General features: G+C 38.8%; 1 long non-coding RNA gene across 1 annotated transcript; it reads left to right on the forward strand.

Annotated features, from left to right (window-relative positions):
- Positions 1 to 116: 116 nt before the first annotated feature.
- LOC103734642 lies at positions 117 to 5921 on the forward strand. The gene is made up of 3 exons (XR_607291.3): positions 117 to 385; positions 5160 to 5415; positions 5747 to 5921. It is a non-coding gene; the product is annotated as an uncharacterized LOC103734642 (long non-coding RNA).
- Positions 5922 to 9362: the final 3441 nt, after the last annotated feature.

Here is a 9362-nt window from a genome sequence, read left to right on the forward strand (position 1 = left end):
TGAAACTGTAAAGATTATTTTTGCCACCTTCCACATTCCCCAACCCCCCTATAAGAACTTCCTCAGAAGTCAGAAGGCTGCTGGTTGCTTTTCTCTCCCCAGCTGAGCTGCCAGCCACCAACAATCCTAAGAAATAAACTTTGCTTTGCTGGAGTCCTCCTATGTTTTCTGTGGCTATTCCCTGTCTGGCTTTTAGCTAACATATGGTGCCAAAACCCGAGAAGAGGAATGACTGGGTTACTTATAAGCCGGTCCCCTCTTACTGAACCATGCTGCTGACCATGCACTCCCGCAACTGGCTTGCCTATGCCGGCTCCCACCACTCACCACATCAGGCTGGAGATTATGAGTCCATCTGCATTCCTCACCCTCTGACAGAGTTTGGGTAAGTGCTCTCCCACAGAGCTCTGGATCTCTGCTCTTTCTCTCCCACCACCTCCCTCTCTTCTTCCTCTCTCTCCACTAAGACTTAGATGGCTTGGGAGCTCCTGGAGCTTCCCACTGGACCCAATGGAACTTCTTCCTTCTCCCTTACTTTGCCATGGTCTTGGAAGGTTGTCTTCCATCATTCTCCTTGTCTTTGTCCTCTTCCAGTGTCTTTCTTCCTCGCTTTGTTCAGGATGATTTCTGATATCATTCTATCCAATTTTAGGTCTCTTTTGCTTCCAACCTTTGATCTAGGCTATCTCTCCTCCATCTAACTAGTTATGGATTCCCTACACAGGAAAAATGCTCCAGATCCTTCTCCTCTCTCCCCCTCTCATAAATCTTGTTCTGCTTATAAACCCAGCTACAAATGTTTAAACCTCTGTAAGTCTACCTTCTTTTCTAAATTTTTCAGAAAAAAAGTTTCTTCTTTATAGCCTTATTTAAACATGGTTTCATTAATGCTTTAGGTTGCCCATCATCTTGTGCTTCTTTAGTTTTCTCTAAAGCTTTCCACTCCCCATCACATATCTGACCTCCATGCAGGCTCTAAAGCTACATTACATCATGGCTCTGTCCTAAAGCTTCTGTTTTAGTAAATTCTTCTATAAGTAAAAAATAAACCTTTAGGGGACAGTCTTTCTCCCCATACCATCTTGATGACTACTAAGGACCCCAAAATCCTAATAACTCATTTATTTCTTGGTCACAGAATTTTTTACAGGTTCTCTTAATTGGGCAGGTAAACTTCTTTATTTTACTGTCTTCCCTCAGGGTATTTAAGGCTACAAACTGAAGATGTTCAATCATAAGTCCTAATCCTCTTGTAATTTTTGTTTTGGCTTTCATCTTGGATTCTTGATCAGATCATAAAAAACAACAGATTTTAATGGTTTCTATTGTCTTATAATAAGGTCAATATATTTCTATATCAGATTAAGGAAGTAATGCCACAATGGGAGTTTAAATTTTAACATTATTTTAACCTGTTTCTAAGTGGTATTACTTTCAATAAAATTTGGATTCTGTTTATTCTTAACCTAAAGTGTTAATGTTTCCTTTTTGTCATTCCTGTCTCCTCTGATTTAAGTTATACTAATAACATAATTTTGCTGGGTTTCATATGTAAAGGCATCTCCCTCTGTTAAAAAAAAAAACATTAAATATTAGTCTTCTCTTTCAAAAATCTGTAAAACTTAAAACTTGGTTTATGACAAGAAATTCTAATCTTTTAATCCTACCATGCCTTGTAAGACTTTTGTTCAAGAAAAGGCCCTGATGCAGCCTGAACCTGATGGTCTAGAACAGCTAAGCTCTTCTCTCTTTGAACAGATTCCTTTAAACATTTTTATATAAAAGTAAAATCTGCCTTGCCCAGTTACTTTGCTTTGTTCATGTGTTCCTTGTGAGGTATTAATAGGGTTCTTAAATAGTTATTTGGCTCTTAAAAAAAAATGCTACTTCAAATCCATGTGACAAACTTAACCTTTTCTTTTGCACCACTAAGTCTTCTAAATATTAAAGAACTAGAGATAGAAGCTTTCTGTCTTCTACTCTTTGGTGCTCCTAGATTTCATGTGATTATGGTATCTGTGTCTGTGATAATTGTTTTCATGTATTGTTTGTGTCAAAACAGTTTTTCATTTGACCACTTTAGCTCTTTCTCCTTTCTCTTTGTTTTATTGTGAACAAGAATTACTGGTTTTATTGGTTTTATTTTTGGTATTTCTAATCAAAATATGTGTGTGTAAATTTATAAATATTTTGATGATACACTCAAAGGCCTTATAAATGGATACCCTAATTATTTTAAAATCTATTAAACAGTGTCTCTAAGTTTATTAAATGTTTCACAAAGCTTTCCAATGCTGATTACCTATACAAAACATCTAAATTGGTTATATAAAATCCTATTTGTTAAATACCTTTTTTGGTTTCAGTTTAGTTTCAAGATGTTTTAAGGTGTGTTCATTTGATTTGTCTACTTCAAAGATGTTTTAGTTTAAAAATAATAAACTATATTCTCAAAAATAATAATTATAACATCTTAATTATTAAAATCTATCTTATATATACTTAGATATATACACAGACAACATAAATTTGTGTTTCTTAAAATTACTTGGTATCATATTGACTTTTAACTAAGGTTTCATACAAACTAAAAATGTTAAATTAACACAAAAATTTTTTTTTAGGTCAAAACATTCTCTCTTTAATCCATTTCTACAACATGGTTCTTGGTACTAAAATATATAAATGAATTTGAAGTACCTCTCTCTCTCTCTCTATCTTTCCTCATTCCCCACCCATTGCTCTCAAAATCTCTCTCTCTCTCTCTCTCTCTCTCTCTCTCTCTCTCTCTCTCTCCCACTCCCCTTCTTTCTTACTCTCTGTGTCTCTCTTCCCATCCCTTTTCTTGTACTCTGTCTTCCTCTACCACCTGATTGTACCACACTCACTGTTGGTTGAGTTTTTCAAACTGAGCCCAAAAGACACACCAGTGTACTGAAAAACTCATTGCTTCTGGTCATGGGACGCTGTTTCCGGGGAAGGAACACATCCTGCCTGTCCAGGACAGGAACCTGCTCTGTCCGCTCTCTGGTGAGCACACCTACCTGAGGTTTGTAGGACACTACCTCCAGTAGACTGGGACCACGTCTTGGGCCTCCTGCAGAAGGGAACGCCTTTCTGCGCATTGGTTCCGCACATACCTGTTTGATACGACCAACAGTTCATGTGTCCCCTTCTCCCTCTTCCTCCTGCTCTCCAGTTCTTTGTTTCTGTCACCTTTCTACCAGGCATCCTCACTGGCGTCCCCAGTTCCAACTCTCAGATGAGAGACTCCTCATCATCTCCTTCTACCTATTTGCTCAATTTCTCATCCATTTTCTTATTGCTATCTATTTAATCTGTCACTATGAGAACCCCTCAGTCTAAGCCTGAGGCTCTCACTTCCTTGATTTGTCTTCTCAAGTCCCTAAAGCAACCAGGACTTTCAGATATAATTACATCAAAGCACCTAAAGTTTTTGTGAACCACTGCCTGGCCACAATACAAACTAGACAATAATTCTGTCTGGCCAAAACACAGGAACCCAACATTTCAATATTTTAAGAGATTTTAAAAGTTTACTTAAATCTGAAGAGGGTTATAACACAGTTTTCCTTGATTATACTAGAGGTTATGAACTTCAATTTGATAATGTTTTAATGTACAAATTGCTTTTCTCTATCCAGTGTTTATATTTCTTCAAAACTCAAAGCATGTTTTTGGTAAACCATTCTCTACATAAATTAACAAAGATTATTAATGGTTTTATGTTTTCTATAAGGTTTATCTGGAAACTTATAAAGCACGATGTGTAAATGGATAATATTAACTTTATATTATCTTATGTGCATAATTTGGATTCCATGTTCTTTTATAAGATGATGCTGCACATCACTCCTAAGTCAAATAAATCTTCATGACTTCAGCTGTGTCTCCTTACTAAAAAATCACAATTGGGCCTGTTGACAGTTATGTTCCTTCATTAAAGGAGGGGTAAGCAGGGTCATTGGACCCACACCTGACTATTCAGCCATTCTTCTCAGCCATCTGTAATTGCAAATGATCTCCTACATTTAGAAAGAACTATAGTATATAATCTTGGAAAGGCAAAGGCTGCAAAGAGAGGGTTTGACCCATGAGGTTATAAAAAAAAAAGTCAACATCCAATGCAAATACTCTCAGGTCAGTCATACACCTCAGCAACTCCTCAGTCATCTCTTTGTAAGCTCAGTTAATTCATTAGTTCCCCAGAAAAACTTTAATCAAACATTGGTTTGACACTAAAATCTTAGACAGGGATAAGCCTTGCTTAGTATCCCCAGGCTAAGGTCATAGTTTAGTCAACCAGTTTAAGGATGTCTAGTAAAAGTTTATCTAAAAACAGGTTTTGCCAAAGCTGTATCTGCATAACACATGATAATTAAAAGTACCAGATTGGTGTAACTAACCTTCTTGGGTGTTTAACAGCCAGACTTTGGGGTCTATACTAATCTGGTCAGAGGGACTTAAAGGGACAGTTTTTGTTCCTTGCCCTCCTAGGTCAACTAAGTTCCAGGGGACTATGGAGCATCTCTCAAAATGTTCTGTAACTGTGATGAGTCACCTGCCCTCTTGTTCAGGGAGGCCATGGAGACCCCACCAGATGGACTTGAAACAGTGTCCAGTCTACTAAGAAGAGGGTCAACACAGAGGAAACATATCCCCTATGCTTCCAAGTGAAGCCAGCTATGGTCAAGCAAGACCTTTGACTTATCTTCACATAGATGGAACTGGTAAAAGAAAGGAGGCAGGGTCTCCTCCCAAGCCCTTGTGATCCCTGAGAAACAGATCCTCAAGTGACCTTAAGAGTAAAAATAAATTGGTTTATTTGGGCCAACTGTGTTGTCTTAAACACCCAAAAGGAAAGTATAACCAAAAATTAAAGTGATCAGTATTTCTTTAAGAATTCAAAGGATTGAACTTCCAAAACATTAGGCTTAGGTCTCTAACTGCCCCCACTCCTCCATCCACAATGTTACAATCAGGGCAATACTGGTCTTGCTCCAGTTCTACTTTTCCTTTGCTGCTCCAAGATATATACCTGTATCTCCCACCAGTCAAGGATACCTGCACTCCAGTCGCTCCCATACCTAGATTAACCCTGTATGCCTCAGGAGAGGTACATGATTCTCTCTCCACAGGGGGAAAAAAAAAGGAACAGAGCAAAAAGGTCAGCTACTCTAGCAGTCCTGATGGGAAGCAGCCTGGTATAATCCATAGCCGCCACGGGATTCACAGCAGGGAGTCTGGGACATACCTTGCTCTCAGCCCAACACCTCCTCAGGAGATCCAGGACCTCAAGCAGAAACTTACTATAGTAGTGGAAGCAACAGCCCAGTCAATCCAGATCTCACAACAGCAACTGTCCTCCCTAGCCGAAGTTGCCCTCCAGAAAAGGTGAGCCCTGGATCTATTAACTGCAGAAAAGGGAGGTGCCTGCATTTTCTTGGGCAAGGAACACTGTTACTATGTTAACCAATCAAGTAAGGTTGAAAACATAAAATGCCTCCAACAGATGGCCAAGGATTTCTTACTTAAAACTTTCAGGACTGACTTCCTGGCTTTTGCCCGTACTTGGCCCCTGCTCTCTATTACTGTGCTGCTAACCATTGCTCCTTGCCTCTTCAGATATTTTCAGGGCTGGATACAACAACTAACTCATACCAGCTTTAACCAAATGTTATTTTCCTTTCCACCACATGTATATAAATGTCTGCTGACCACCAAGGACTTTGTCCAGATGGACAAGCTGGAGACCCCTGCTGCCTGATGGGACCCTGACTCCAGCCTTCCCTTCCCCATGTGGACCTTGACCAGCAGGAAGTACTCATGATGAGAAAATGCCACCCCCTATCCTATAACAAAAAAGGCTGTAATGTTAGAGTCCAGGTCTGCAGATGACCCACTCTGAGTGTAAAAAAGCCTCACAAGACAGGCCATGAGGGCCCCCTGGCAAAATAGGAACTGGCCAGACAGCTGCATTTAGAGCTGTCTCAGCACAAAGCTGCTCCCCAGATAATTATGGAAGATAAACAGATCCATGCACCCAGACCCACTGATGTAAGAGCTGTCTCAGTTCAAGCAACTTCCCTTGAAACTATAAAGATTATTTTTGCCACCTTCCACATTCCCCACCCCCCCTATAAGAACTTCCTCAGCAGTCAGCAGGCTGCTGGTTCCCTTTCTCTCCCCAGCTGAGCTGCCAGCCACCAGCAATCCTAAGAAATAAACTTTGCTTTACAGGAGTCCTATGTTTCCTGTCGTATTCCCTGCCTGGCTTTTATCTAACTGTTTTATATATTTTGTACAATATCTTCTTAAATCTTTGAGAATCTAATAGAATGTATTTTGATTATATTCACCCTAACTCCTCCCAGAAATATCAACTTTGTGTCTTATTTTTTTAATTATTTATTTAATAACCACATACTTAGAAGAAGCATTTCATTACAACAGCATTGACATATTCAATAACAATTTCCAGAGCTAAGATGCATCTCTTTCAAAATCGGTTGTAAAGTTTTAGGTTTACAGTTGAATTATTACAGTTATACAATAATGTACTCAGAATAAACCCTATAAGACATAACATTAAATGAGGTTTTAACCTTTAAAAAAGATCTCCATTTCATTATTAAAATACAGTTTCATACAGAAAAATTCATATTTAATGAAATTGAAATTAAGATATTTGCGCATGCATTTCTAATCTCTATATATTTGATTATTACTACTCACAGTCAGCTACTTTCTGAGCTCCTTGGCATCTCAGGTAGATTTCAATAGTAATGTTTCTCACATCTACTAATTATTAAGGAGTAAATTGTTATGCTTTGAAGAATTATTATTTTTTTAATCATTTTTTTTTAATTTTTAGTAACTACTTGATTAGAAGAAGCATTTCACTACAGCTTGAACATATTCAGTAACACACTCCAGAGCAAGAGTACATCTCTTTCACAAGTGGCTGAAAGTTTCTAGGTTCACAGTTAAATTAATACAGTTATACAATGTTGAACTCAGTATAAGCCCTGTAAGACTTAAATTGAATGAGTTTTTAACCTTTCAGAAAGATCTCCATGACCGGGCATGGGAGGACTTGGGAGCAGCACTTGGGAGGCAGAGGCAAGCAGATCTTTGTGAGTTCAATGCCAGCCTGGTCTACATGGTGAGTTCCAGGACAGCTGGGGCTACAAGGAGACCCTGTCCCAAAAAAGATAAAAAAAAAAAAAAAAAAAAAAAAAAAAAATCTCCGTTTCATTTTAGAATATATTGTTCCTTACAGAAAGACTCATTGTTTTTGCTACTAACACTGAGATGTTGGTGCATGCATCTCTAATCTGTATGTATCTGATTATTACTACTCATAATCAGTTACACTTGGATCCTTGGTGCCGGTGTATGTCTATAAAGTCATCGGGTAGATTTCAATGGTAATGTTTATCACCTCTACTAATTAGCATGACATAAATTTCCATGCTTCTTCCACAAATATAATACATTTTTAAAACTTGTTGTTTTTTTTCTGTGTGTATATCACACAGAACATCACAAACCATCTTGTTCAACTATACACCCACTTCCCAGATGGCACCCTCCCATAACCTCCCTCCCCCCCACTAGAGCCCTAATAACTCTGATATCCCTACTACTGTCTGCTGTGTTGTCAGCACCCCCAGCCATTCCCCACTACTTGCCCTTCTGGTGAATCTAGTCAGCCTATCTAGAGGTCTTTGTTTTAGCAGGGTCAGCTGTTCCTCACCTAGCAGCAATCACTTGTCAATATTGCTTTAGATAACATTGGGGTCTGCTGTTCATTTTCCCAATTCTATGCTGGGTTACTATCAGGGAGTCTCATTGGCAAGCCTGGCCAACAACTCAAGAGAAGGTATTTCCTATCTGGCATTTTTGCTTTAGCCTTTAGCTATGCATGTGGACTCTTAAGAACTTATATTGGCCCCTTCAATCTTTGTTTATATTTTCATTTTGGGTGTTTAAGGCCATACAGTTGGCCCAGATAAACCAATTTATTTTTACTCTTAAGGTTATTTGAGGATCTGTTCCTCAGGGGTCACAGGGGCTTGGGAGGAGCCCCTGGCTCCTTCCCTTTACCAGTTCTACCTATGTGAATATTAGTCAAAGGTCCTGCTCGACCATAGTTGGCTTCGCTTGGAAGGATGGAGGAAATGATTCCTCTTGTTGATCCTCCTCTTTGTAGACTGGACACTGGATCAAGTCCATCTCATGGAGTCTCGGCCTCCTTGATCAAGAGGACAGGTGACCCAACACAATTACAGGTCATTTTGAGAGATGCTCATAGTTGCCTGGAACTAGGTGACCAAGGAGGGCAAGGAGCAAAAACTGTCCTTTATGTCCCTCTGACCAAATTAGTATAGGCTTCAAAGTATATCTGTTAAACATCCAAGAAGGTTAGTTCCACCAGTCTGGTACTTTTAATTACTGTGTTTCATGTAGATAAATCTTGGGCAAAAACCAATTGTTCTCAGATAAACCTTACCTAGACATATATTTCTTGATCTGCTATATATAATTTGTCAGTAGGTTGTAGGAATAATATGGTTCCCTCTGGTTCTCAAAACTAGCTAGGGATTATTTATTTCTCACATTGTCTCACCCCTCCATCATGGTTTTCCCAGTTAAGGTGCCCCCATTTCCCCCCTTTCTCCCTTAATAATACCCTTCTCCTATGGTCCCATCTCTCTTGAGCTCCTTCTTTCCCTTTATCCCCTAGGTTCCTTGTATACCCTTCCCTCCCCCTCCCTTAAACTAACCCGATTTTTATCCATATCTCCCTTATTAAGGCCTGTTTCTTATTGTTCTTCTTTTTCAGGTTCTTTCTTTTCCTTTAACTCCCTGTTTCCTGCAATTATGTATGGATACATACTCACTTACCAGGGTTTGCTTCTAGGATCCAGTTAAACAAAAGAAAGAAAGAGCACCTCCAAATCAACAAAATCAGAGATGAAAGGGGAACCATCCCAACAGAAACCAGAAAAATATAGAACATTATAAGGGAATACTTTAAAAACCTATATGCTACTAAATTTGAAAACCTAAAAGAAATGTCCAGCTATCTAAAGGCATGGGAACCACCAAAACTAAACCAAGAAGAGAATAATAACTTAAACTGACCCATAACACAAAAAGAAATTGAAACAGTAATACAAAACCTCCCGACTAAAAAAGCCCAGGACCAGATGGATTTATGGCAGAATTTTACCAAACATTTAAAGAAGATCTACATCCAATAGTACTTAATTTATTCAAAAAGATAGAAATAGAGGGAGAACTTTCAAATTCCTTCCACAAAGCCAGCATCACTC

The sequence above is a fragment of the Nannospalax galili genome, unplaced genomic scaffold (genome assembly GCF_000622305.1).
Source record: "Nannospalax galili isolate Female #2095 unplaced genomic scaffold, S.galili_v1.0 scaffold255, whole genome shotgun sequence".
In the NCBI taxonomy this organism is placed as follows: domain Eukaryota; kingdom Metazoa; phylum Chordata; class Mammalia; order Rodentia; family Spalacidae; genus Nannospalax; species Nannospalax galili.